Below are 26067 nucleotides of genomic sequence, written 5' to 3' on the forward strand. Positions count from 1 at the left end.
AGAGCATTTTCTCTCGTGGGAGGAAAATAGTTCCTCAATATGACGCACAAACTATAAATCTCAAGAGAAAACTAATGGCAAATGACATTCCACTAAAGTGACAGTGTACTTTTCAAGATACACTGAAGCAAATGAACAGTCAAGTTGCAAGCTGGGGAAAATACTCACAATACATATGTCTGACAAAAGACTCTTCAGTAGCACTTTAACTAACTCTTATGAAGTCAATAATAAGTTTGTGAACACCCCAGACAAAAATGGGAAAATAGTTTGAACAGATTTCACAGAAAGGGAGACACAGATGGTCCAAAGAACATGCAATGATGCTCCAGTTCATGTTGGTGGAATACAAGGAAGTGATCTCGTTCCTTGCCGGTAGGAGGGGCTAAATCAAAGAGCCTGACAATACCAAATGTTGGCAAGAAAGGAGAACTGAAGTTGTTATTTATTGTTTCTGGGAGTAGTATAACACTATCAGAAAAAAAGTTTGTTATTTTTAATGTTATTCTCTATTCATATAGGAAGCCACTCAGAAATTTCAACTTAGAAGTGTTCACTCAGGAATAATTACAATATAGACTCACTGAAAAGTTTTTGTGCAAAAGTAACCAGAATCAGTTTTATTTTATAGTAATCAAAAGATTAGAAAAAAACTAAAATTTCAATCATCAGCTTATAAAATTAGTTTATCTTCAAGGTAGTATTTCTCAACAATAAAAGAAACAAACTATTGATATATGCATCACCACGTTTCAACCTCAAAAACTTATGCCAAAGAAAAGAAAACAAGATCGATGACTTGATTCAATTTTCATGAAAGTTTAGAAAATTCTGGAATAATCTACAGAAATGGTTGCTGGGGTGAAGGAAAATGCTGACTATAAACACTCAATCACAGTATTTTTCAAATCCATATTTTGAAAATTATTAATGTAACTCAATTCGTTTTTATAGCAGGAACATAGCATATGTTTACTACTGTGTGAGATTCACAGAAAATGGGTGGGAGATGAATGAAGCCCTACCCAAGGCCACTTACTCAGGCCTTAAGCCTGGCTCATTACTATTTTAACAACAAATCTGTACACAAAATGTTTGCAATTTCTACATAAAATGTGGTGAATTTTGTTTATCAGCCAATGAGAGGATTCAGCCAGCCTCCAGAGTGAGGGCTTCTTTTCCCTTCCCAAGTCCCAATAATTTCCCTGCCTTTCTTCCTAACTTGTTTGTTTTATTAGTTTTTTAGAATTCTGAACAATGAATTTTGAATACTGTAGCACAAATAATAAAAATCCAGAGACAGATATTGGGGTTTGACCTGAACATCAGAAAAGCAAAGCAGCCAACCACTAGCGCAAATTTTTACTGCTACCAAATCTTCAAACCAAGATCCTGTCTCCAAGAATCCTCAGACTCTACACTTGCTGCAGAATACTTCCTTCCTCAACTCTTCCCAGAGAGAATCCCTCTTCCTGATCCCCCAAACTTTGTTTCCCTTTTTCTTAATTCATCAAGAGCCTGGGCTCGTCAAGTATTCTTAGATGTGTGGCTTCCATTGGAGTGTGGTTGAGCTACTGGGGGCTGTACCCTTACGGGAAACTGACTCTCTCCAGGAATTGGATTTCCCCTCTCCATGCTAGAATTTGGCCTATGTAGGGCTTGTGTAGGTCTTGCACAGGCTTGTGTATACTATCACAACCACTGTGAGTTCACACGTGCAGCTGCCCTGCCGCGTCGGGAAGACACTGTTTCATTTCAATCATCTATCACCCCTGGCTCTTGCACTTTTCCCATCTCCTCTTTTACAATGATCCCTGAGTTTTGGGAGGAGGGCTTGCAGTATATATACATATATTTCACCTAGAACTAAGTATTCTGATGTCTCTGATTATCTGCATCTTGGCAACTTGTGAGTCTCTGCATTAGTTACTGCAAAAAAGATGTTTCTCAGTTAAGGGTTGAGAGATGCATTAGCCTATGGGTATAATGATAAGTCACCATAAGTCACCAGCAATCAGTTTAATACCATGTTCAATTAGCAAAATAATAATAGTAGGTTCTCCCTTATGGCCTATGACCTGTCTACCTGTAACTTCATACCGGTAATGGTGCCAGGTGTGGTTCATCTTCTGAAGTGGGAATTCAATCTAACCAGAAAGTAGTTGGCTACCCCATAATGTTTGTGCCACTACTGCGCCAGTGGGCACATCTTGGCAACTTAGTAATTTTGTAGCTCACAGTATTCACAGCACAGTAAGATGGATGATGACTTTTCTCCTCTGCTAGTTTTTATAGAACTTTCCAGCAAGCACTATGAAAAACAACAGTAGAAATGAAACTTTGGGGTCAGCACTACTTTGAATTCTCCATCTTCTATGACTCAAGTATGTGATGTCTTAACTAATACGATCTCATTATCAAGATCTGGAAGGTGATCAAGAGCATTGGCAATAGTCTGTGCTATTGGGGCCTATGGGAACTCATTGGCAAATAAATCTGAAAGAAAGCAACCCAATCTTGGCATTGTGCTTTTTATTTGTTAGTTTCTGGTAGTGTTGTACAACTATAGGCACGCTCCATTTTAACTCCTTTTATGCACAGACACACAAGGAAGCATCTACAGTACTCGGTTTCCATAAGACTTTTTGTAAAGCTCTTTGGTGTTACCTCTCAATATTCCCTCCTCTACATTCCCCTACCCACCTCAATTTAACCATTTCTGTTAAACCTTTACACCAGTGATTTATATCTCTCCTTCTTGAAAGCCTTCCTATGGTCCTTTAATGATTTCCTAAATTCTACTGGTACTCCAAATGAAGCACACATATTTGAAGATTCAAAGTTAACACCCACGAATGAGAGAAAACATGCAACCTTTGTTTTCCTGGTTCTGGCTGACCTTAGAGCGATGCTTTCTCATACTGAGTATAGGAGCAACCGTGTGTAGTCGGAGAAGACAAACATCAAAAGTATGACAGGCAGCCTTTATTTTTCTTATTTATATATAATAAAATATACCTGTATCTCATTTATGTTGCATTGTTGGCTATTAAATGTATGTAAATTTTTGCTTGGCTAAATAATGCCAGAATGGACTTTTCGTTTATATGGACCCTTAGACTGTACTTTGAATAATGTCCAGAGACATGACAAAGAAGGTAATATTGCTATCATGTTCCTTCTATGCATTGTAAAAGTTGTTCCTAGTGTAGATAAATATTCCTACCACACATGAGGCTTTACTTTGATCTTTACTGTATCTTTACGATCACCGTCAATACTGAATTATTCTTTATAAATTCAAACAAAGGTCATTTTTATTTATTTTATAATGAATTAAATCCAATATTGTTTTAAACCATGTCCATAACTGTGTCTCTATAAATTCCATTCCTGCCCTTTGAGCATTTTTACTATTAGACTTTTTTAAAGAATTTAATTTAATTTTACCTAATTTTATGTATGCGTTTATGTTTGCTTTTATAAGATGAGATTTCTCTGTGTAGCCCTGGCTGTCCTGGAACTCACTCTGTAGCCCAGACTGTTCTTGAATTATGGGATCCACCTGTCTCTGTCTCCCAAGTGCTGGAATTAAAGGTGTGCACCACCATTCCTAGATTGACTTTTATTATTTTTAACTTTTTTCTTGATATTTTCTATGTGTAGATATTTTTATGCTTGCGTTATTTTTTTCCTGTCTTTCAATTTGAATCTGTCTTTGTAAATGAAGGCAAAAAAACTAAACGTGAATTAGAAATTTTCTTCTATTGGACACAATACAGTACAATAGTGACAGGTAGTTCCATTGATGGATACATAAAAAGAAAACTAACCTGGGTTCTAGCAAGGAAAACAGAAAAAAACACCATTGGCTTGAGGTTTGAATTGTAGTTTAGTAACTTTACAAATAAGAACATATGATAGTTGAAGGGAAATGAAACATGGGGATAAAAGAGCCCCAGCAGTGTTCCGATACAAGGCACCCTCCAGGGACAAAGATCACAGGGAGATGATGAAAAGAAAACTTTGACTGCATGACTTGAGATCAGATGCACAGAGACTCACATGGATGGGATCTGGGTTCCTCTCGTATGGACCTTGTCATAAGGATATCTGGGCATCGCTTACATGCCTCTCCAAGACACTGACAAAGAATAGCAATGAACCTAAACCCTGGTGATTGTTAGGTAATCGGTTAGTCCTAGCTAGAACAGGAGTTAGCTACTTTTGACTTCTGTGACCATGGAGAACTCTGTCATCTGTATGTGAGCTCCGCCTGCTGGTCACAATGGAGCAAAGTGACCCTGGAGCAGCGTTTTAAAGAGAACCATCAATTCACAAACAGGATAGCATAGCTTTTAGAATAACTGGATTTTGTGGAAGTCACATGATAGCAATGACACACTGTGGGAAGAGGTCTCTTTTTTTTCGCTTTTCCATTTTCTGGTGATACATTTTAAGACTGACTTTTCTAAAAGGAACAAGAATGAAGAAAAGCTATTATCATTTGTGTTCATTAAGTGAACAGCCCAATTTAATCTTAAAAAGTATATTTTGGAAATGTGTATTAAACACTAGGTTCAACATCCAAGTATCCATCTCAGTCATATGAAGGAGATAACCAGACACAAAAGATAGCCATGCAAGGCATAAGAGAGCTTGAGAATCATTGCATTTATGGAAAAGCAAAAACAGTGGAAAACTGTTTTTTTTTTTCCACTATGAAGAAATTGTAGGTTAAAGTACAGCATAGGAAAGATTTGCTACGAATCCTGGGAAAGATACATATGCTTCATGCACTATTGTGAGACTAATTTTCATTTTGTGACAAGCGAGAGAGAAACTATTTTATTTTTTATTTAAAAATTTTAAAATTTTACATACTAACTTCAGTTTCCCTTTCCTCCCCTTCTTTTAGCCCCCCACCTCCCCGATTCCACCCTTCATCCACTCCTCAGAGCAGGTAAGGCCTCCCTTGGGGGAGTCAACAAGGTCTGGTATACCAAGCTGAGGCAGAACCAGGCCCCTTCTCTCTGTATCAAGGCTGAGCAAGACATTTCACCAAAGGACACGGGTTTCAAAAAGTCAATTCATGCACCCAGGATAAGTCCTGGTCCCACTGCTAGCCCTCCTCCTAACAAATCAAGCTGTATTACTGTCACCTACATTCAGAGGACTTAAGTTTGGTCCCATGCAGGATCTCCAGCTGTTAGTTCCGAGTCTGTGAGCTCCCACTAGCTTGGGTCAGCTGTCTCTGTGGTTTTTTCCAATCATGATCTAAACCCCTTTGCTCATATGATCCCTCCTCCCTCTCTTCAACTAAGCTCCAGGAGCTCAGCCCAGTGTTTGGCTGTGGATCACTGCATCTGCTTCCATTAGTTACTGAATGTAGGTTCTATGATGACAATTAGGGTAGTCACTACTTTGATTATAGGGGAAGGCCAATTAAGGCATCTTCTACACTGTTGCTAGAAGTCTTTAGCTGGGGTCATCCTTGTGGATTCCTGGGAATTTCCCCAGCACCTGGTTTATCCCTAACCCTATAATGGCTCCCTCTCAAGATATCCCCTCTATTGCTCTCACTCTCCAGCCCTCCCTCAACTTGGCCATGTTCTTCCATGCTCCCATGTTTCCATCCACCATCCCCTCCCTTCCACTCCCCTTCTCAGTTTACCCGCGAGATCTTAACTATTTCCCTTCCCTGTGGCCCTCCATATGTGTTCTTCTTAGGGTTCTCCTTTTTACCTAGCTCCTCTGGGGTTGTGGATTGTAGCCTGTTTATCCTTTGCTTTACATCTAGTAGACAGAAACTATTTTAAACAAGGAAAAATCATTGTGGTTGATAGTTTTAGGAGTTTCAGACAAGCTGGCTGGTCAGCTCCATTCTTTCTGGGCATGCAGTGAGGCTAAGCGTGTGAACATCATGACAAAAGTCATGAAGAGCAGAACTGCTTTTGGTGGCCGGAAAGAAGGAGGAGGAGCAACAGGAGGGCCAAGGGACAAGATTGACTCCCCCAAGACACATGCTCAGGGAATCACTCCTTCCAAATAGGCTCTAAGTGCTTCAGTCCTACAAAGATCTAACAGTTAATGTCCCTACCTATCAATGGAGTCAAACATTGACAAATCAGAGCATGCCTGTTCTTGTTGTCTGAAATTCCCTCACAGACACATTTGCTAATCTTCTGCATCTAGTAAGACAATCCACTTGACAGTCATACTTCCCCATCCCAGAGGGTACCCATGAGAAACTGGTAGGTTAGGCCATTGTTCAGTGTAGAATGCCTGTTCTCAAGAAGTGTCTTGGGGCTGGCGAGATGGCTCAGTGGTTAAGAGCATTGCCTGAGTTCAATTCCCAGCAACCACATGGTGGCTCACAACCATCTGTAATGAGATCTGGTGCCCTCTTCTGGCCTGCAGGCATATATGCAGACAGAATATTGTATACTTAATAAATAAATAAATAAGTATTTTTTTTTAAAAAAGTGTCTTATAATGACCTTCGATCTTTCTCTCTGGCCCAAGGTCCTTCAGTAGATACCCATTGCTGACCACATCTGGTCTAGACTCCTTTTTCAGCCTGAGTGCCTCCCTGCAGTCACCCTGCCTCTGAGTCCTCACCCCCCACCTCTTCAGCCAGGCTGTGGGTCTGTGCTTGTTGTATAACTGAGAACATGTTCCTCCTGCTGCTTTCCAAAGCTATTTCTCCACAGCCCACACCTGTCTTCATGCTTGTGGGGAATTGAGTTGGCATTGTTGGCTTACTCTCTGTCTTCTGCTGAAGTCTTACTGTGGCTCTATCATCATGACGGTAAAGCAGGTGTTGACCTAAGTCACTTTAAGGCTGTACAGTCTTTGCTGAGAGAAGGAGGGACCTGCTTTGCATTTTAGAAACATTCTCTGTATAAGAAACATGCATATTGCAGGTTGAATTTGATCAAAGTAAAGCCTTTGTAGGTATGATTTTGAGTTCTTGCCTTTACATGAGGTCCTAGGTTCGGCACTTTACATTTCAAAACAAGCAAAACCAACTGGGTAAGCAGAGACCCTGCTGAGGTATGAAGTCAGCCAGCAAACGTCTGTAGAGCCTCATAGTCACACATCAAATTCACATGGTTGAAATTTTGTTCTTGAGTGTGTTTAGGCCTTGGACTACATAGAACGTTGGGTAAGAAATACTTGTTGCATGAGCCAAAGACTAAAGGAATGAATGTGTGCAAATTACAAATGGGCAACTGGATGATGAATACACTGCTTCTAGGTTCAGTTGAGGATTGTGTCCTTGATATTATCAACTGAATATGTGTGAATATAAAGTATTCAAGTTTAAATAATTTTCTATTTTCCTAAATGAAGAATTAAAAAAAAAGGTATCAAGCCATCTTGAATTTTTGATTTTTTAGGAATAAGTAGAATATCCAAATATCCACCTTCAATATTTAGCTGTTTTCATTATGCATATTAAATCACATAAAATCATATAAAAACTGTCTTATATATTGTGGGCTGTGAAATTATATACTTTATTTTTTATTCTAGATTCACTGCTTCCCAGCATGCATGCCAACTTGAGTAAGATGATTTTTAGCTTCTTAATCTTCCAATTGAGCATAATGACAGTACCTTCTTTGTAAGGTAGCTTTAAAGTTAACAAGGAATTCAAATAAATTGCAGCACTATACCCTAATTCAAGTCAGCTACTCTGTTTCTGTGCTTGTGCGCATTCACATTTATGTTTCCTCTATGAACAGATGGATTCCTACATATTTATCCTAAAATGACAATGCTTATTCTATATAATTGGGCTTAAAGATAATTTTAAGGTTGTCTTTGTACCATATGTGTGCTTAGTGTGTGCATGTAAATATATATTTCAAACTTTGAATATGTATCTCTCACACACATGGTGAAGCAAAGTAATGTCCTTTTCCAAAGAAATGTTAGGGTATTAGCAACATTCCTTTTGAACTAAAAATGCAAAATTTAAATTTTTATAATGTATTTATATCTTCTTTGCTTTGGTCAGGTAGCTGGCCAAAATAGTTGCTGAAAAGCACGAAGCACGAATCTGAAATATTCAGGTCAATATCTTATTTTTCCAGCAGGAAGTCTCTATAAATGGGTGAAAAGATCAAACTATCCAAAAATGCATTTCTCATAATCCTTATGATATACATAAAAGTAGGTTGTGCATCAAAAATGTGCGTGTAATTAAAACAATGAGCAGGGAGTCTGATTTAACCCTCAAGAATGATGCTCTTTTGTCATGTGTCATCGTGGGAGAGAGAACCAGAACAAGAGAGGGGGCTGTTGTGATGAAGCTGCTTTATTGCAATTCCCAAGTTATGTTTTTGCATCTCTAGGGTTCTATTTCGAGATACTTATTAAGCAAATCTAACTTTGCCTCACATTCCAAAGAGGCCTCGGATGACTTTTCTTATAGGATTCCCCTTTCTAAAGTATTTCTGTTGTTCCACCCAGAATTGTCCACTCCTTACACCACCTTATGAGTAAGGACCACAGGTAGGTGTATTTGATTATTAAAGATCTTGGTGGATGACCTCTGGTCGTGTGCAAAATTTCATTTGTTTCAGACCAAGACAATTATTTTAACTACCCACATCAGAGGGCGGGACGATGATATTATCAATGTCAGATTTATTTATTTGACTCCATCTGAAATAAGACACATGAAACCTACAAATTAGCAAAGGATGCCTGAGACTTTCTTTACCACCTGGAAAATTTGCAAAGATGCGCTGGTGTCCTAGATTGGTGAGAGGGAGAGAAGTGTCCCAAACAATTCAACCTATATAGAGATTTCCCAAGGGGATGAGGGAGGGAGCACCTGCCAGAATGTGACTAGCATCCCAAAGCTCAGGGAGCAAGGACTGCAGACCAGCCACCATTGCCTATGTGGCAGGATATGACTTCAACAGTTGAACTCCTTTATGGCTGTGAATTGGATACCTGATTACCTGCCAGTTTTTATACTGACTGATTGGTTATATTGAGAAAAATTAGATTTTATAATTCTATATCATGACCCTGTGGTTATACAGACAGTATCCCCCAAGAGAAAGTTGACTTTTAGGTAGGTAATGAATATTCCTTTAGCGTATGTTTTTCATAAATATTATATTTGGCATATAAATATTTTTAAATGGCTGTTTTTAAGTTTAACCAGACATTGTGGGTTCTTATTTGAATTATTAATGAGCACACTGCCTGACGACTCACTGAAGAGAGAAATGGCAATGAAGCCATCCCACATAGACAGAGCTCCTCACCCTTCCATATCCACAACAGAATGCGCAACACCACAGACAGAAGTTACATAGGAACTACACTTAGGTCTCCTTTCTTTCTCACAGCCAGGAGTCAGCGCTGACTAAACAACATTGCATAGATATTTTGGAAAACATAGTGCAGCCAAGAAGAATTATTAACCAGACACAAATCTCAAGAGTTGTAAGCCAACCTGGGAAGCCACAATAAGCTTCTGAAAATGAGTAGGTTACAAGTTTTCAGAAAGGTAAGGATGCTCCTAAGCTAAGATATGTGAAATTTGCATGTTTGTGAGTAAACAGTGGCATCTTTAGTACTTCAGCATGGTATACAAAACTTCTCAAAAGGATGCAAGCAACTGCTTCCCTCAAAATAACTTTCCCCCAGGAAACACGGGGAAAGCTTCTCATGGCTTTCTCTGTATTCTCACCATGCCTTGGAATTTGCATGCGTGACCCAAAATAACCAGTTATGAAGTTCTAAAATCAGAGTTGCATATGTAGAGATTTAAAACACAAGCATTCAAATGAAAAACCGCAATGTATGGAATGAAGACACTGTAACCTGAAAAGACAAAACTTCTGAAGTAGCAGGAAGAAGTCTCCTGAAATCAAGGAGAAGAAAGATGAAAGCGTAAAAGCAAGGACATAAGCAAAGTCACATGGGCAGACACATGAAGGACAACATAGATGGACATGAGCAGGTCACATGGGCGGACATGAGCAGCTCATACTGACTCTAACTGAGCACCAGGAGGAGGGAGTGTCACGTTTTCTGAATGTCAGATGCTAGCTGAAAGGGGCTCTCCAGAGACTGAGGCAGCGGGTATTCTGCACCAGGGTCAGGGACAGGTGACTACATCTCCATCACTTGATCCGTGTAGCTGAGCAAGACCTCACAACGTAGATATGGTGAAAAATAGTATTCATGAGCAAGGAAATGAGTTGTCAGACACATATAGAATATGACAAGAATATCAGAGAAGCCCATAATATTCACATGTGCATGATTAATTAAGTGATAATTATATAATCGATCCATGTGTCCATCTTAGGGTCTTCTTTGTTACCTAGCTTCTCTGGAGCTGTGGACTGTAGTCTGGTTATTCTTTGCTTTATATACAATATTCACTTAGGAGTGAGTACATACTGTGTTTGTCTTTCTGAGTTGTAGTTACCTCGTGCAGGATATTTCTCTTTTGAGTTCTATCCATTTGCTTACAAATTTCATGATGTTATTCACAGTTAAGCAATACTCAATTGTGTACCACATTTTTTAATCCATTCTTCAGTTGGAGGCATCTAGATTGTTTCCAGGTTCTGGCTATTATGAATAATGCTGCTATGAACATTACTGAGCAAGTGTCCTTGTGGTATGATTGAGTATCCTTTGATTATATACCCAGGAGGGACATCTCTGGGTCTAGAGGTAGATTGATTCCCAAGTTTTTGACAAATCACCATACTGCTTTCCAAAGTGACTGTACAATTTTGCTCTCCCACCAGCAGTGGAGGAGTGATCCCCTTATTCGACATCTTCTCCAACATAACCTGTCCTCAGTATTTTTGATCTTAGTCATTCTGATGAGTGTAAGATGGTATCTCAGAGTCATTTTGATTTGCATTTCCCTGATGATTAAGGATGCTGAGCAATTTTTTAAATGTCTTTGCCATTTGAGATTCTTCTGCTGAGAATTCTCTGTTCAGCTCTACACCCCATTTTTAAAGTTAGATTGCTTTATATTTTGATGTCTAGTTTCTTGAGTCCTTTATATGTTTTGGAACTCAGACCTCTGTTAGATGTGGGGTTGATGAAGATCTTTTCCCATTCTGTAGCCTGTTGTTTTGTCTTATTTATCATGTCCTTTGCCTTACAGAAGCTTTTCAGTTTCAAGAGGTCCCATTTATTAGATAATTGTTGCTCTCAGTGTCTGTGCTACTGGTATTATATTTAGAAAGTGGTCTCCTGTGCCAATGCATTCAAGGCTACTTTACACTTTCTCTCCTATCAGGTTCGCTATAACTGGATTTATATTGAGATCTTTGATCCATTTGGATTTGAGTTGTGTGCATGGCGATAGATAAGGATCTGTTTGCAATCTTCTATGTGCTGATATTCAGTTACACCAGCAACACTTGTTAAAGATGCTTTCCTTTTTTCCACAAGTTTGGCTTCTTTGTCTAAAATCAGGCATTCATAGGTGTGTGGATTAATGTCAGGGTTTTCAATTTTATTCCATTGGTCCACATATCTGTTTTTATGCTAATACCAAGCTGTTTTTACTACTATAGCTCTATAACAGAGTTTGAAGTTAGAGATCATGATGCCACTGGAAGGTCCTTTATTGTATAGGTTTGCTTTAGCTGTTATGGGCTTTGCTTTTTATATAAAGTTGTATACTGTTTTTTCAAGGTCTGAGAAGAATTGTGTTAGGATTTTGATGGGAATTGTATTGAATCTGTAGACTGACATTTTTATTATATTGATTCTATCTATCTAAGAACATGGGAGACCTTTCCATTTTATGATATCATCTTCAATTTCTTTCTTTAGAAATTTAAAGTTCTTGTCCTATAGGTTTTTCACTTGTTTGTTTAGAGCTACCCCCAAGATATTTTATATTTGTGGCTATTGAAAAGGGCAATGCTTTTCTAATTTTTTTCTCAGTCCGTTTAACATTTGCATGTAGGAAGGCTACTGACTTTTTTGATAATCTTGTATCCTGCCACATTACTGAAAGTATTTATCAGCTGTAGGAGTTTCTGGATAAAGTTTTGGGGTCACTTATGTATACTATCATATCATTCTTAAATAGCAATAGTTTAACTTCTTCTTTTCCACTCTGTATCCCCTTGATCTCCCTTTGTTGTCTTATTGCTCTAGCTAAAACTTCAAGTAGTATATTGAATAGATATGTAGAGAGTGGACAGTTTTGTTTTGTTCCTGATTTTACTGGAATTGCTTTGCGTTTCTCTCTGTTTAATTTGATTTTAGCTGTCAGCCTGCTATAAATTGCTTTTATTGTGTTTAGGTATGTTCCTTTTATCCCTGATCTCTCCAAGACCCTTATCATGAAGGGGTGTTTGATTCTGTCGAATGCTTTTTCAACATCTAATGAGATGACCATGTGGCTTTTCCTTCAGTTTGTTTATATAGTGGATTATGTTGACAGATTTCTTTATGTTTAACCAACCTTGCATCTCTGGAATGAAGCCTACTTGGTTATGGAGGATGATTTTTTTTTGTCGTTGTTGTGTTCTTGGATTTGGTAGATCTCCTGTGTATACTGGGGTGAGGGGAAGAGTTAAAGGGGGAGGAGATGGAAGATGATAGCTGATGGGGGAGAGGGACAGAGTGGGAAAGCAATGAAAGAGAGATCTTGATAGAGAGAGCCACTATGGGGTTAGGGAGAAACCTGGTACTAGGGAAATTCCCAAGAATCCACAAATGACCCCAGCAAAAACTCCTAGCAGTAGTGGAGAGGAACACCAAATTGGCCTTTACCTGTAATCAGATGGGTGAATGTCCCAACTATCATTACAGAGTTGTCTGTCATCCAGAAATTGATGGAACCAGTTGCAAAGATCTACAATCAGGCACCAGGCTGAGGTCCAGGAATCCAATTGAAGAGAGGGAGGAGGGAATAGATGAGCATGGGAGATGAAGATCATGATGGAGAAATCCAGAGAGACAGCTGAACCAAGCTCATGGAGACTCACGAACTTTAGACTGACAGCTGCGTAGCCTCCATGGTACAGAACCAGGCCCTCCATATGTGGGAGACAGTGGGGAACCTTGGGCTATCTATGAAGCACCTGGCAATAGGACCAGGATCTATCCCTGGTGCATGAGCTAGCTTATTGAAGCCCATTCCCTATGGTGGCATGCCATGCTAAGCCTTAATGCAGGGTGGAGGGGCTTGGTCCTGCTCCAACTTATTGTACAAGACTTTCTTGACTTGTCATGGGAGCCCTTACCTGCTGGGAGCAGTGGATGGGAGGATGGGCTGGGAGAGAGGGAGGGGGTCAGGAGGAGGGGGGAAGAACTGTGGATAAAATGTAAAATGAAATTTTAAAAAAATCATATAACTGAGTTGCCAAATTCCTGGTCATATCAAGCAGAGGAAAGAATTGAAGGGACAGAAAAGAGATTTTCTTTTCCATTTCCAAATCTTCATTGGGAAGAATACCAAAATAAGTTTAAATAAAAAGGAAATATGATCAGTAATAACACAGAGACTGTATTTCCAGGGAAGAGAGGTGAATAGAGGAGGGATGAAAGGAGGAGAGAGAGATAGCCCTTTGTAAGTGGCAGAAAGAAACAGCAAGGAAAATAATGTGTTAGAAAAATAAGTGGATTTAGTTTAGTATTATCTCCCAACTAGGAGAAAAGTTAACCCAGTACTCAATTGCGTATAGTTTTATTCATAGACAGTAAGGAAAGAAATTAAGCTAAGCTGAAAAAAGAATTGGTCTTCAGGTAAAAATAGTCAAAATGAATAAAATACACATTTGGTTTCTCCTTTCAGAAAATATACCTGGTAGATATTAATAATCACACCTGAAGGCAGATAACAACGGGAGTTCTTTCTCAAGGCTTGCAGTTTGCTGACTGACATTTTAATTTATACGCCTAAATGGATATGTTTTACTTTTGTCATTCAAAATGGATGCTTCTTTTTATTTAAAAAATTCTCAATAAATTAAAATACTGAGCATAAGTCATATAGAAATTGTCATATCTGGGCTGATGTTCTCCTATCCTTAATAGACAAATAGCATTTTCAAATTGATCAGAGAACGATGAATGCCTTCTGAAAAATCCAGGCCAAGGTTAGGCACATGCTCAGTGAGTCTTTTCTCCCTCTCCTTCCCTCTCCCCATCTCCTTTCCTCTCCTCCATCCCCTCCCCCATCTTTCTCACAAAGGCCTTGCAAGGAAAGCTCAAACCTTCACAGTAAGTTTCTAGACCACCTTCTTTGCACCTGTGTTCTCTGAAGCAAGCATGCAGTGTTTGCCCCACTGCCAAGTACTGTGAGACAATGACTCCCTAAGAGAAACCAATAAGCAACCTGCTATAATGTTGAAAGAAAATTTATGGAATTAAAATAAACTTGTGCAAATCTCAAGGGGCCAGGGACTGAACTGTTGCCTTGTCCTCCGAGTGCTCGCCTGCCTGTCCCATCTCAGGTTTCTAAAAGGCAGCTGGGAGGAAGCCAGGCTCTGGCCACCAGTCCTGTGATCCCTCGTGGAACTGGTTCTGCAGCTCAGGTGCACCTGACTCTTCACCTCCAGCAGAATGTATTAGACCTCACAATCTAGAAGACTCTCCACAAACCAGAAATTTACTTTCTGGTTGCTGAAATGCCCATTCCCGGGAAAGGATGCATTCTGGGAGCTTTAAGATGCTCAAGTATTCTATATTTCTCCAACATGATAACTCTTGAACCACAGGGCTGACTCAAGCTTCCCTACTGCCCATAATCCAAAGGAAAGAAATAGCAATACAGTGGGGTGAAGGATTATTCTTATCTGTGTCAAAGAAAAAACTAAACACACACCACCACCACCACCACCACCACCACCACCACTAACATCATCATCATCAACAACAACAAAACATTGGAGTTATTAGGAGGAAAAGGCTCAGTGGTGCTATTGAGTTGTGTGTGTGTGTGTGTGTGTGTGTGTGTGTGTGTGTGTGTGTGTGTGTGCAATCTGCCCTCAGAGTGAGGTGTGGCATTTGTATACCCACATCCTCTAAGCTCAAATGAAGGTTTTTCTGTCTTTATGAAAAACCAGTGGAAAGTCTCAGAGCTAGAGCTGTGTGTCTGTCTCCTTCCAAAAGGTTTACCAGAACAGATGGCAAACCAGCCAAAGATAGAGATAAGCTTGGTGGCAAAGAAAGGGGACGTGATTACCGGAGCTACTTGCAGCTCACACACAAGCCAGCATTTCCTGTGCTAACCCTGCCTTCCTCCAGAGTCTTTGCAGATCCTCTGGGTGGAGGAGGGATATGAGCAAGGGCCATGCACAGAATCTTACTGCAAACGTGTTTTTCTGATTTGTGTACACTCTTAGTGTGAAGTACCGAACGCTATTTATGGCCAGTTTGAACATTTTTCCCCAAGAAATTTCCAAGTGGAGCTTAGAAGTTCAGAACGTATCCACGTGAAGCAGAGAAGTCAGCAGTCAGTGGACAGGGTGGGGCTCAGCGGCTGGCACGTGCTTCTAGGATTCTTCCGACATGTGATGAGGCGCAGAGCCAGCAAGAGCTGCCTTTACAGAGCATTTGATGGGCGCTGGGCTGTTTGTTGCTGTCTTCTTGTGGCTTCAGCAATGCTTTGTGCTGGGTCCTATTCTCAATCCAGGGAACTGATGGTTAGCGACTTACTCAAGGCTACTTAATAAATAGTTGAACTCCAGTTTCCTTTTACTATGTGAAAATGATCACCCTTTTCTAGCACGATTAATAAAAGCCCAGAGACAGAATTGGGATTCAACCTGAAGGTCAGAAAAGCAAAACAGCCAGCCACTGGCTGTAGCGGCGTAAACGAATGCAGACAGTTTGTAAAAATATATATAGTTTTAATGTAGAAATAGACTTACAGAACCACTGTTCCCGCGGAGACCAGGAAAGTAGAAGAGAGAGCTTGGAGCACGCTCGCCAAATTTATAGGCAGACGTTAGCCCGAGGCGAACACGCCCCCTAAGGGGCGGGACTTATCCCTACAACTGGCTTTTTACCTCTACCTCAGTCCGAAATGGCAATCCTGCCTCCAGGAATCTCAGAATGAGACTGTGTGTGAGAGCTGTCTCCTCCCGTCTTATATTCCTCTCTAGGGCTGGGCTTAAAGGCATGCACCACTACTGCTCGGTTTCTATGGCAGACTGGTGTGGCTACTGGGATTAAAGATGTGTGTCACAAAAGCCTAGTCTATAAGGCCATTTTACTCTCTGAACTCCAGGCAAGTTTTATTTATTAAAATACAAATGAAATATCACTACACCTTTTTGAAAATGTGTGGGATCTTAGCACCTGGTTGATATGGGCTCTACCTGAAAGAACTTGGTCCACTAAAAGTCCTTGGTGTTTATTATTCTGCAGGTGCCTGGTGTACAGCAGTAGGACATGAGCAGATCTGACTCACATGATATGAGTTAGATCTTTGTATTTTGGGCTTTATCAGTCTCATCTATTTTGCAGCCCTAAATTAAAAGGTAGGCAGCCTTGGAATTCACAATATTTAAAATAGTGTAGCATTTAACTTTGCATTCAAGGTGACCACATTAACCTCATGATTTTGCAAAAAAGGGAGCAGTGTTATCCCAAGATTAAAGACGCCCCTCTAGGAGCACAGCAGGCATTGGTTTTCGGTAAAGTCCATCATTCCTGCAAGTGATTACACGGACACAGAGAGGTCGTGGCGAGTTACATCCAGCAGCTCCTCCTTCTGGGCAAGTTTTGCTGGGTTAGGTGAGATTGGTGAAGACACAGTTTGCTCTGGGGAATGTGGAGAAGTGGAAGCTGGCAGGGGTGGCAAAGTGTAACCTCGCAGATTGGGTCACCAGGGCCATGGAAACAAATGTTGCCTTGAACAGTTTTATCTCAAGTCCACCTTGAGTTTGTGTCTTTGGTAAGCATGACTCAAGAGAAAAACACTGAAGAACACTGATTAAAATGAAACATAACTGTTGATAAAGACAAGTGAAAAGATGATCACACAGTCTCAAATAATACATAGTCCTCATTTAGCACACACACAGATGCTGTGGGGTGCTATCTGCAGGAGCAGGTGCCAGAGGCGGAACCCAGATGCATTCCGTCATCTTACTTGAAATACTCCCTTGGCTGAGGCTGTGCATTGGCAATATTTGAAACAGTCACGACAGCATAAACAAATAAAGTCAGACAATTTACAATCCTACCACAGAGGAGCCACTTAAAGCTTAGAATTTCTTAGAAAAAATATCATAGTGCAGTTAATATACACTAATAACCAAAACTACATCCATACAATAATGCGTAGTATAAACCATTTGGTGATAGACGACATTGTCACCAACCCCTCTTAGAGCACTACGCTTGTGTACTGATACCAGGTGCTTCTTCTAACATAAAAGGTCATTCACCAGTACAAGGTCAGTGTCACTCAGAGAACTGCAAAATACTTGAAGATATTTAGGGTCTGGACTGTATTGGCTGTGATAATATTACAATCACAAAATAATAATAATTTTCTACTTTTTGGCTTATTGAGTTTGATATAATAATAAACAAAAATGTATATATTGGGGATATACATTATGTTTTTTAAAAAAGTATTCCTTTCACTTTTTGAAATTATAATAGCATTACTTCCCCTTCTGCTTTCCTGCTTCCAAACCTTCCCACATGCCCCTCTCCTTCTTTATCAAATCTATGACCTCTTTTTTTACACATAAATACCGCCTGCTCAGTCTGTACAATGTTACTTGTATGTGAATGTTTTCAGGGCTGACCATTTGGTACTGGATAACCAATCAGTGTGCTCTCCCCTGCGGAAGACGTTTTCTCCTACTTCCGGTATTCTGCGGTTGCCTGTAGATCTTTGTGAGGCCTCCTGGGCTTTCCCCATCCAGGATACCGTGTCTGTTGTCCTCAATTAGCTCATGTTTAGGCAGGTACGCTGATAAAGCTCTGTCAGTGTGGCTTCTGACATTCCTAGGAGACAAAGTCTCATAGCCAATTCCCTGTTCCTCCCCCTCTTAAAATCTTTCTGCCCCTTCTTCTGCCTTAGGTGATACAGTTGCTCTGCAGATATATGCATTGGGACTGGGCTCCGTAACTCAGCGTTTTGATTGGTTGTTCTTTTCTGTAATGGTTTCTGTCTGTCCCAAGGAAGTTTCCTTCATGAGAAGTATCTTGTGGGTATAAGGGCAAATGTGTAGGATGTAGTTAGGGATCATGCTTTGATATGCATTTTTGACAGTGTTACCTAGTCAAGCTAACCATCACACCCATCACTCATATCTCTATTGTTTTGCATATGCTACTTTAGAGCTGTTCTCTTGATGTGGGAGTGATTTCTTATTAATAAAGAAACTGCCTAGACCCATTTGATAGGCCAACCCTTAGGTAGGCGGAGTAAACAGAATGGAATGCTGGGAGAAAGAAGCTGAGTCAAGAAGTCGCCATGGTTCTCCCACTCCAGTCAGACGCAGGTTAAGATCATTCCTGGTAAGCCAGCTTGTGGGCTACACAGATTAGTAGAAATGGGTTAGATCAATATGTAAAAGCTAGCCAATAAGAAACTGAAACTAATGGGTCAGGCAGTGTTTAAAAGAATACAGTTTCCGTGTAATTATTCTGGGCATAAGCTAGCTGGGTGGTGGGACACAGCCCAGCCCCGCAGCTCCTTAACACAACATTCTCTTAGGACTCGCCAGCTATCCATGTATTATGAACTACAGTCACTTTGCATGCCTGAATTCTGGAGGACACTCACACGTTAGAACTGGAAGTGTATGCCATCTGCCCACTTCTATCACCCCTCTATTCCAGCAATCACTCTGCTTTGCCTGTGTTTGCCATTTTAAGATTCCAGTGAGTGAGATGATAATGCATTTGTCTTTCCTTGTCTGACTCATTGCACTAAGCGTAATGGTCACCAGGAGGACTCAGGTTGCTACAAATGACACGTGCCCCATTTACGAAAAGGTCAAATTGTGTCCCATTGTGCTACATATCACATGTTCTTTATCCATTCATCCATCCATGGGCATTATGGTTGATTCATTATCCCAATGTATGTAGATGTTCAGATATCTATTTGAGATAGATAGTGCTAGTTTTTTTGGGGGGGTACATGCTCGAAAGTGGGGTTGCTGGATCATGTAGGAGTTCTATTTTAATTTTTGAAGAAACTCACCAAGGCCAGCTGGCCTGGGTCTGGAAAAACCTGGGATAAAACCAGACTCGCTGAACATAGCGGACAATGAGGACTACTGAGAACTCAAGAACAATGGCAGTGGGTTTTTTGATCCTACTGCACGTACTGGCTTTGTGGGAGCCTAGGCAGTTTGGATGCTCACCTTACTAGACCTGGATGGAGGTGGGTGGTCCTTGGACTTCCCACTGGGCAGGGAACCCTGATAGCTCTATGGGCTGACAAGGGAGGGGAACTTGATTGGGGGAGGGGGAGGGAAATGGGAAGAGGTGGCGGGGAAGAGACAGAAATCTTTAATAAATAAATGGAAAAATTTTTTTGAAGAAACTACATATTGTTTTGTAATACAGTTACTAATGTGGTACCTAATGAGCAGAGCAGGATGTTGCCCTTGCTGGACCCCAGGAAGCATCTTCCCATTCTTCCTGCCATCATAAAAGCTCTTTCAGGTGATGCGCGGATGTCAATGATGTTTCCCCTGAAGCTACAATTTCTCAAGGGCTCTGATGCTAGCTCAGAAGCCACTGGAAGCCACAAACCAGACTTGGCTGCCTCTTATTCCCTTGTTGTTCCTGGTTTCAGCAGTGTCAGTAATGTCCCCGGGGGTTTATGAGGAGCTTGGGCGTCAGCTGCTCTCGGGCTGTCGCTGTTCTCTACAGTGCAGTCCCCGTGGACTAACGGGGCAGAGTTGGAGCCTCTAGGTTCCCAAGGACACTCAGAGTTCCCATTCTGCTATACCTGAATCAGCATGACTGAAAGGTTTGGAGGCTCTGCTTTCTCTTCTGTAAGATTCCAAACCCAAGCTCTTGCTAAAGAGAAGAGGAGGAGCCAGTAATGTGCCAAGGCAGATAAAAGCATGGCTGTGCAAGCCTGCCTACCTGAGTTCAGTCTCTGAAACCCATAGTGAACAGAGTCAACCAGCTCCCAAGAGTTCTTCTCTGAATATGGCATACATGTGCCCTGGAGGTGCCAGCATCCCCTCCCCAATAATAATATATGTAAATAAAATAAGCTTAAGCTAACAAAAAGAAGGAAAACCAATATGCCTAGGAAAAGAAACTGGCGCTAATCCAAGGGTAAGTGTCTTGCAGGTCCCCATTCCCTTACTGTACGTATGTGCAGACAGTGCTGATAGGAACTAAGTAGCACTGCCTATAGCAGCTACAGCAGCAGAGATGATTGACACGTCTCTTGTGCTACATAGGGCACTGTTGTTTGCTTTCCTCATTCGCTTATTTTGTTCTTGTGCAGTCTGGTGAGATGAACACTATGCTCACCTTCATTCTGCAGATAGTAAAACTGAGGCATTCAGGGGTCCAATAACTTATCCCAGGTCCCAGAGCAGGGCAGTGGCTGCTGGCGAGGGAAGGGGTGACAACTGGCAGAGGAAGCAGATTGCCAAGAACCCAGCCTCAAATGTTGCAGTGACAGCTTTTCAGCGAGCCACCCTCAAGCTGATTTTGCATTGCTTAGTGACCAAGGAAAGGGCACAGCAAGCCAGGCTTGTAACTGTCAGGACGGTGAAGGACCAGCCAATGGGAAGGGAGCTTTTAGCTGGCCTGAAGCTGAACTGCAGACTTGTGGTAGAGAATGAAGTTTGCTTCACCCCTTCTCAAACACATATCCGGAAGTCTGAATCACTCCGAGCAGTCTTTGAGCAAAGGTTGAGGTCAACGATGGAGAATGTGAAATGGGGAGTCCTGGCTTTCACACTCAGGAGCTCAGGTCACCCTGACTCCATCTCAAGTTGCAGTAAAAGACACAAGTCAGGAAGACTGACCTTGGATCTTTGCTGTTTTCCCAGGCTGGCCACCTTGCCCTTATGAAGTGCACTTTTATTTAAGTCATTTCTGGACTCTGTTTTCCTTCATCCCTCTCTCGCTCCCTCCCTGTCTCCTTCCCTTTCCCCTCTCCCTTCCTCCCCCTTTCTTTCAGTCTGGGAAAGTGTCTGAACCTTAAGGCACTCCCAAGAACCCAGGTGATTTTCCAACTTCCCAGGATTAAATGGAGTCAGGTTGCTGGTTTTCATCAAGGACAACCATTGTTTGGCTGAAACTTTAACCTCTTTAGGGAGAAGCTGGGTTGCTTACTTATTTCTTTACATTCCAATAACCGAAAATGTCCTCACATGGAGATCAGTTCATAAAGAATTGTAATTCAAACTCTGGCTGCTCATTTGTGTGTAGATGTATGTGAATACTTTCTATATGTGCTGTAATTGGTAATTTGTAAATCAACATACAAAATGTATATGCAAGTACTATAAATATAACTATGTACATATACATGTATTGTTGTTTTCTTTTTTCGAGACAAGGTTTCTTTGTAGCTTTGGAGCCTGTCCTGGCACTAGCTCTTGTAGACCAGGCTGACCTCGAACTCACAGAGATCCGTCTGCCTCTGCCTCCTGAGTGCTAGGATTAAAGGCGGGCACCACCACTGTCTACCATTTTGTTGTTTTCATACCCTTCTATCAAATCTATTTACAAATGCCTGGTTATGCTCCACATTAAGGCCACCCTGGCAGTTACTGAAGAAGACCTTGCATTTGCAGTGTATCTACGACAAATATTAATGTGTCAATAACAGGTAGGCAAAATTTCCAAAATCAACTCAGAAATCATCTGTCAAGGAGGCCTCGGCTCTAACGTGCTGTTCTTAGGCAATGTTTTTTTCTTGAGCAAGGGGGCCACTGACAATGACCGAACCTTGAGTGGCTATGAGGATATACACCAGGATATACACCCTGTTAGGTCTCAAACTCAGGGCAAGTGGCTACCCGAGGAACCTATTTTGTATATCAGAGCGGACTCTGGCTGCCAAGCTCTCTCAGCATCACCAATACCCGGGGAGCCCTGGCTCCCAAGTACTTCACCCCTGGCTCCTACAGTGAACTTCTCCAGTCCCTGAGCTTCACCCTCCTTTTCCAAGTTTCTCTGGTTCCATTTTGGTTACATGACCTCAGAGCTTCTTGGTTCCCAGGAGCTCTCTTTGCTTCCTCTCTCTCCTCTTCCACTCTCGTTCCTCCATCGTCACCCCTTTCTCCTTTCATGGCCACACTCAGTCTGGACCCTTCCAGATGTCTCTGGCTGAGCTCTTCCTTATATTTACAGTAAAGCTTCTCCTCCACTGTAGCTAGGAGCACCATGCACTCATTTTTCTTTCCATTCATACCCAAGTTCTGTGGAATATATTAGGTGCCATCCATATGCAGGAAGCAAACTCACCTTTAAGTTATTTCTTGAACCATTTTTTTTTCCTGGTAGTTAAGTTCAAACGGCCTAACGCCTCAGCTGGGGAGCCTCTTGTCCTTTGGTTCCCTCAGGTGTGAAATAGTTTACCATTACTCCCTGTCTGTTTGCCTCTCTGCTGGGGTTCTGAGTTCACTGAGACAGTACTTGCAAAGCACTGTGCTCTCAGAAGAGAGGTCACACTTAATAGAGTTAATATTACCCACTTGAGTGCACCAGGGGCTAAAGCTGTTACCAGCCCATCTCTCTCCTGTCTTCAGATGACACGCACCAAAAGCATAGGCAATAAAGAGAAACTAACTTCCCCAGCTCAGGTCCAAAAGAATAAAGCAGCCGCTGTACCTGAGGGAGTCTTGGCAGCCAGGTGAAACAAAGCAGGAAACAGCAGCTTTAGCCTTGATTCTTGTGAATCATCTGAAAAAAAAAAAAAAAAGATCAGGCCCCAGTATTCCCTGTGGTCCATAGGCTTGCATTGGCCTCACTTGGGTTTCAAGCTATTTCCCTCTTGCGAATATTCTCTCTTTCCTGCTCTCACTTGACTGGAGGGTAAGGGCTTCTGTAAGGTGATGGTTTCACAGCTCTTTGGAGGTCCATGGCACCCAGACAGCACCTAAACCCATCTCTAAATCATTAATTGCTTTTGAAAATTCAACAGATTTTTATCCAATCTGATAGATTTTGAAGATTGCTGGAACGGGTACCTAAGATGGCAAGTTGGGCAGTTTATGACCTTGCTTATGTCTGTCACCTGAAATGCGAGACTGTGATGAACAAATGTCAATTACATATCCTGGTGGTAGAAGCCTGGAAAGTTTGCCGTGAGCAGCACCCCTGTGTTCCCTGTGGGGCTTTTGTTTTGTTTATCCTTCCACCTCCAGCCTCCATCATGACTCCTGACATCAAGTCAGATGGTCCTTTCTGTTTGTGGGCCTAGGAGACATGCTATATTTGCAGCAAACTGGCTTCTGAATTATTTCTTAGCTGGGATTACAGTGTGAATCTTATAAATAAATAACTAGGAAGAAAAATACATTAACTTTATTTTCATCAGCAGCTCCTCTGTTAACCCTGCCTTGGTCTTGGTTTACATGTGTCTGTCACTTTATCTTAATAATTAAAGATGAAATCTAAATTCTCTTCAAAATAAGCACCAGCAAAACTACAGTTTAAATACTTTTATAAAGTTACAAACAATATGCCATAAAGTTCGCCAACCTATAGTGTCCAGTTCTATGGCTTTTGGTATCTCTGCAGTGTGAGGAAACATTGCAGATTTTAATTTGTTTTGAAAAAATACTATTAGAAAATATTTGAAATTTTTATTCAGTGCATTTTAATCATGTTCACCCCCAATTCCTCCTCCCTTAACTCTGCCAGATCCACTCTCTTTCCTCTTCCCCTTTCGTGTACTTATTTGTAAAGTTATTAATAACCCATGGATTGTAATTTGGTGAAGTCCTGGGTGTGGGGTCATCCTCTGGGGTATGGTTGACCTACCAGGAGCCACACCCTTAAATAAAAGTCCTCACTTGTCCATAGCTCCTCAGTTGGGATAGGCTCATGAACCCCTCCATACTGCATCTGAGAATGCTCACTGGCTTGATCTTGTGTAGGTCTTAAACAAACAACTAGAGCTGTTGAGAGTCCACAAGTGCAGAGGTCCTGTCATGTCTAGAAGACAGGCCTTCGTTCTTGTCCTTCCCGACCTCTGAATCTTAGAATCTCTCTGCCCTTATACTGATGGTCCTTGAGCTTTGGGTTGGCTATGCTATAGATGATCCACTTGGGATGAACAGTCACTCCGTAGTTTTTATGTGCTGTACTCTGAGCAGTTGTAAGTTTTTTAATTAGCCACTGAGCAAAGTACTCATCTGTGGGTATAGAGATACCCATTTAGAGGGCAGTTTGAGGCTACGTTCATTTAGCAGAGTATAGTAGAAGGTTCACCCCTGAGGCTTGTGGGTTCCCTAACCTTGGGTTCTAGGCCAGATTTATAGTACCAAGAATGTATTTTCTCATGTGAAGTAGACTTTAAATTCAAATCAGAAAGTAGATATTGCACCCATAAGTATATCTTGCTACCCTGATACTAATAACAATAATAATGTATTTTTTAATTTACATAAATATTATTTATTTATATTGCAAAACATGTAGTATAATACTAAGTGTCATTATTAATTATTTTGAAGTTCCCAGCTGGGTAAGGCTATTGATAAGCCCCCAAGAGGCTGCATAGCACCTTCAGGTACTACAGAGCGATCCAGCAGGGCAGCAAGGAAGACATGTCCTTGATGAGACTGGCTTGATTCATTCCTGTCCTATGAGCAATGTACATGATATTTTCAGCAACAATATCTTACCATCGAACTCTGGTGTGAAAACATGAGCGATGATGACAGCATGTATTGATTTTGGGGTCTCTGAGACACCTCTGACTCCAGGGGAGGTATCCCACCCTGGTGCTGGGTTTCTGTAGTTGGCAGCCTGTGGTTTCTGAGATAAGCATAATCCCCTGTGTAGGGTGATTCCTAATTAAACTCTGTATATAAATATAAACATATATATGTGTGTGTATGTGTGTGTCTCTGTGTGTGTGAATATGTATACAGATATATTTATAAAATAGTAGGTTTCTATGTGGCTTTTTCAAATATCCTTAGAGTTATTTGTCCCTCCTGAACTGCCTGCCTTCCTGTCCCTCTTCCCAGTTGGACCTCCGTCCTCACGGCCCCCCTTTCCTCCTTAATATCACTTGCTCTCTATTATCCCTCCCTCTTTATCTTTTATCAGTGGAGTAGGCTCCTAAAATGATGAGTCAGACAGCCAATAACCTTATTTCTGTCTGGGGCATAGAATACATTGAGAAAATGCGAATTTACTGTCAGCTGAAGAACGGTATCATTGGGGCCCAAATAAACCCGACTCCTCTCAGCCATTGCCGTCTCAGCCTTCTCCACATCTCCCCATCCTTATGCATTCACTATCTACTGTCTGTTGAGGTTTACCTAGCCTGGATCCTTCTTAAAAATGAAATTGACCTTTGCTTTTGACTTTCTTCACTTTTCTGATTTCTCTAGGTTCAACCCTCCATATGGTAATATGCTCTTTTTAAACTGTAACACAATATTCCATAAAATGAATATAGTACGTGTTATTTAACCATGTATCAACCGATGGACATTTAAGTTGTCCTCATTTGTGGGCTATTAAGAAAACTGCACGTGGGTGGTGATGGCGCACGCCTTTAACTCCAGCACTTGGGAGGTAGACGCAGGTGGATCACTGTGGGTTCGATCACTGGTCTACAGAGCAAGTTCTGGGACAGGCTCCAAAGCTACAGAGAAACCCTGTCTCGAAAAAACTGGGATTAGAAGGCCATACTTTTAAATAAAAATGAAACACACAGTGCACACCTATTTCTTTAGCAGAAGTAGTGGTGGGAGAATGGTAAGGGGTAGGAATCTGTGAGGGGGCAAGGCCTGTTCTCAACCCTCTCGCTAACCAGCCCCATGACCTTGACCAAGGATGTCACTTGGTTCTATTTTGCATTAGTAGACAGAACCTCATTTCAAGGTCAGCGTCCTTTCAAGCTTCTTG

This window comes from Microtus pennsylvanicus, chromosome 4 (assembly GCF_037038515.1).
Source record: "Microtus pennsylvanicus isolate mMicPen1 chromosome 4, mMicPen1.hap1, whole genome shotgun sequence".
Lineage (NCBI taxonomy): Eukaryota > Metazoa > Chordata > Mammalia > Rodentia > Cricetidae > Microtus > Microtus pennsylvanicus.